The sequence below is a fragment of the Phascolarctos cinereus genome, unplaced genomic scaffold (assembly GCF_003287225.1).
Source record: "Phascolarctos cinereus isolate Bilbo 61053 unplaced genomic scaffold, phaCin_HiC Scaffold_5;HRSCAF=322, whole genome shotgun sequence".
Lineage (NCBI taxonomy): Eukaryota > Metazoa > Chordata > Mammalia > Diprotodontia > Phascolarctidae > Phascolarctos > Phascolarctos cinereus.
The window spans coordinates 274,179,220-274,183,938 of record NW_027555958.1 but is presented as its reverse complement, the minus strand read 5'-3'; the positions used below and the strand labels follow the sequence as shown (position 1 = coordinate 274,183,938).

At 36.4% G+C, this 4,719-nt stretch overlaps 1 pseudogene; it reads right to left on the bottom strand.

Moving 5' to 3' along the window:
• Window positions 1-251: 251 nt before the first annotated feature.
• On the bottom strand, window positions 252-1,035 carry LOC110218237 (ubiquitin-like-conjugating enzyme ATG3 pseudogene; annotated as a pseudogene).
• Window positions 1,036-4,719: the final 3,684 nt, after the last annotated feature.

Here is a 4,719-nt window from a genome sequence, read left to right as displayed (position 1 = left end):
CCATGTAATGAAAAGATTGTGAATTCTATGCTGATTATTGATTCTAATTTTAAAAGAATTGACCCATAGATGGGACCATACTCACTAATGAATATAATTTCTATAATAAAGGGACTTATGCTTATTCATTAAACAAAAAAGACATTCCATTACCAGCCTTATTTAATAAAAGCCTGTGTGCAAAGAAAAAACAAGGAATGTCTTTTTTGTTTAATGGACAAACATAAGTCCCTTTATTACAGAAATTATATTCATTGGTCACATTCTATTGTTGGAATAAGAGCTTGTACAAATTTCAGGAAAATAAGAAGATACATATGAATCCCAAGGTCATCTTCACCTTCTGAAACTGTGTCAATGATTTTTTTCATCACCACAACATATCTGCATGGGTGAACTGAACACATGGGAGGTGGTGGAAGATGAAGGTGATTTTTGATGGTCACTGTTTTCTTCACATGATCTTAACTGGTGTCTTCATACATATGTCCTATTAAATGCTTATCATAACCAAATAACCAGAGTTTTCGAGTCTGATAATAATTGTTGTATGTGATACAAAGATAATAAATTCTGGTTTGTAAAATAGCATCTTCACTGTCAGCATAATTTTTAGTTTTGTTAGCTTTTACTATTTTCCTTATGTCCAGAGTAGCCTCATCGGTCTTCGCATCCATTCTCTTCATATTCTTTTATACCTACTTCTCCCTCATCTTCTCTTCTTCCTCATCACATAAAGCTGTGAAGTTGTATACTATCCTTGCTTTTCAGGGTAATCTCCTTAACTACTTCTACCACTCCTGTAATACCTGAGTTGTGATACATATCTACTCATCCCTTATCATCATCATCTTCTTCAATTATACCTTCTAATTCTTCTGAATATTCCATTTGTTTGCACTATTTGTAACAAGGCAGATTTTTGGTTACCAAAAACTGTTTGCCAGTTGGTAAGTATGTTTTGGCTTTCAATTTTTCCCCTGAAGCTCATTGCCATGTTGAACAGTAATGCACTAAATGGTGTCCACCTGTAACAAACTCCTATCTTGAAGACAGGAGAGCAAAGGACCATGCAGTCATGGCTTCTATTCTACTCTTCATAAAGGCAGAAATTGAAGTTTCCCTCACCTACTCCTTACATTTAAAATGCCAGTGATTATATGAAGTGTCTGACCTGTCCTTTATGTGTTCAAAGGAAAGTAATACTTGTGTTGCATATCTGGAGAGTATAAAATAATAACAATAATAAGAAGTGGCATTTATATAGCACTTTAAGATGTGCAAAATGCTTTACTTCTGTTAATTCATTTGGTCTTCACAGCATCCATGTGAGGAAAATAGATGCTTCTATTATCTCCATTTTATAAATGAGGGAACTAAGGAATAGAGAAGTTAAATGATTTACCCAGAGTCACACAGCCATTCCATATCAATCCCAGAATACCTTTGGAACTTACATACTTTGACTTTTGTCTCTGGAAGGAGGTAGTAAGAATAAGCCATATTGCAGTGGTAACTGACCATCTCACCCAGCATATACAGACATTCCAAATGCCCAGGGTCACACAGCATCAGTAAGTTCAGTAAACATCTGAGGCCAGACTTGAACTCAAGAAGATGAGTCTTGCTGACTGCAAACCCAGCATTCTTTCCACCATGCCACCAAGCTGCCCTATCTCCTGACTTCATGGATTTGTACTGGTTATTCTCCATACCTGGAATATTCTCTACCCTCACCTCAATTCCTACTTTCTCAACTTCATTCATGACTCAACTGAAATCCTACCTTCTGCAGGAAGTCTTTCCCATCTCCAAAAGAAACTCACAAGAAAAGAATTCCCTGACTGCATCAGCATGCACATAACAAATAAAACAAGAAGCTGGCTACATTCAGAAATGTCTGTAGTTTTATCCAGTCACATACTTAAGAGAAATGATAAGGCTGCCAGTTCTTCAATGACCTGCTTGAAGATGTTAAAAAGAAACATCAATTATTCCAGAACATATTACCTCATTTGACAATGGGAACTTCCTCCAGTTTTTCCTTCTGTTATAATCCACAAACCATTTTGCCCGCTTACAGTACTCATGGTTTACTAGAGTCATCTTTCATTTGCCAAGCCAGGAACCAACTTTATCTGATATTTCAAGAAAAGGTTTGTGAAATAGCAAATCTGATTTTTGGAAGTGTCCCAACTTTTTTGAATAAATTCTTCCCCCCCCAAAAACACCCCTTTAGTTTCACTTTCAAGATGGGCAGCCATGAGGGGTTCTTTCAATTTTGAGGACTATATGCTTTCTTTTGCAAGGATTTTTCTACATAAAAAATTACTGTAGCTTTTGTGACCGGTCATATTCATTAATGCAAGTGAAACCATAAAATACATGGTTTCCATCATACTTCCTTTTCTTTGACATTTTAACTTAAGTTGGGCCTGTAAAATGTAAAACAAATAAATCTAAAGCAAATATTTTATTAAATGTATGTTTCTGAAATGATATTTTGCATGGGTTTTAAGTGATTTGAGAAATCTATATAAAGAGAAGTAATTTGTACATTAAAGAAAGTGTAAGATATCCAAGAAATTTGTGTCAAATAAGTCAGCTTTTATGATTTACCCAAAGTTTTAATGCATTAAACTATTTTTCACCCTCTGATAGACATTCAGATTATACTAGTATCTCGGGACTACTTTCCTTCCTTGAATTTGGCTATTGTTGTTTGTGGAATCATGTGGCTTTCTGTACTTCTTTAGAAATAATGTGTAAGGGGAGTTACCCTGTACAAGCCCAGACCTGCTAACATGGAGATACCCTGCATCCTGCATTTTCCTCCTAAGTGAGTAGGAGTAGCTTCCTTTGATTGTCTGCTGAACAAGCTGCATCTTTTAAAACTACCAGACTGGAACAGTTTCTTTCCTGCATGCTCTTTCCTGCTGGAGGCTGAAGATCACAGTTTACCCTCAGTATGAATACTATGAACTAAACTAGAAGGTGAGATACCTTTCCCCCCATTCTCTTTTACAAGTAGGGGTATTTGTTTCTGTTCTGTTTCCTTCCTCCTTCTTAGTTTTAGGTTCCATTGGTGATCCCACGGGTTCTGAAAATTTGAGCCACAGCAACCTTGGAGCCGGTATTGCAGGCAGAATATTGTATCCATCTAGCTAGGTAGGGAACCCCTGAGAAGCCAGAGTACCTGGGACTCAAGCCTGAGTGGGGTTTTGGACCTAGACATGAGACTGTGTGGAATTGAGCTAAGTTGTTTGTATATTTGTTATTATACCTTCTGAAGTATTTCTTTTCAAAAGTTAATTCCACTACAAATGATTAAATGGAATTGGGGTTCAGAGGACCTACCTAGTAGATAACACTATTGATGGGCGCTGGAGCCATTGCCAGTGAGCCTAGAGACCCCCCAATCCCTTCAAAGGTACTGAGGAATCTTAGGAGATGGGTGAGATGTAACATACCTAGCCTTCAGACAGTGGGGACAGGGATAGCCAATATTACAAATAAGTGGTTCTCATTTCTAATATCATTCACAGTTTTCTCAAGAAGTTTTTTTTTTAAATTCATGGTATTTTCATGGAATAATAATATATGTCCACCCCATGTACAACATTTTGCATGTGCATGCCTTTACTTCTTAAAAAGTATGGAAAAAAAGGAGTACAAAGTGAAAAATAAAAGAACTGTTATACTCACCAAATTTGCAACACTGGGTATGACTCCATCACTATGCAATCTGTGCAATAATAAGAAATTATTTAAATAACATGCTTCAAAAATTATCTCAACTGTTAGATGAATTTGAACTTGCCTGGACTCCACTTGTAGCCCTGTTGCCTATCCATATTACAAAAGGCCATGCTGCCTTACAGAGAGTTAAGAATTCTCATTTGAAAGGCTCAGTTTTAAAAAACTTTAAGGAACAATGAAAATGATTTATCTCCTTCCTGGTACTGATCAACAAACAATTATAGATTAAATATATAGAAAGCAATGTGTATGGATCACCAATGTGACCCATTAAATTACTTTACCATTTGATGTTTAACCATTTTGGTTTACTGCTTGAACAACACAGAATCACGCTGTAGTTGGCCCCATATATACTGTAGCACAAATGTCTGTAGAGAGGAAGACTGCAATCATATGTGATCTAGTGGTGGTTCTAATAACTAAGTAACTTTGAAGTAGCAATAAATGTAAATGATACTTTGAGATAGCTTCAACAACTATAATATAGCAGGAAAAATGTCTGTGATTTCTATTAGTGACAAAGTCACCAATAATAGTATTAAAATTACTGTGGTTTGTTGCCTACATTCATAATTAAGTGAAATCTATCCATAGACCCCTTTTGTTTTATCCATGGATCCCAGATACAAAAACACAAAAGACCCTCTTATTTGGAGTTGAGTTCCTTCAGACTTGGTAGAAGACCCAAATTTGTGTGATTTATGAAATCTTGCCGTGCTGACCAGTCATGTTTCCATATGGAATTGGTGGAGAGGGGTAGGGAGAAGAGAGAAGAAGGCTCTATATACCCAAGCTAAGTGCTGTATCGAATTGAGCATTCTTTTTCTGCTATGGCTAAGTAAACCTTTTATAAAATGTTTGATGGATTCTAGTGTCTCATTTCATTCCAATATTGAACCTAAAGTACTAGGGCATGGCCTGAATCTGGCCCATTCCATGACAACTGGCAAAGTCTGT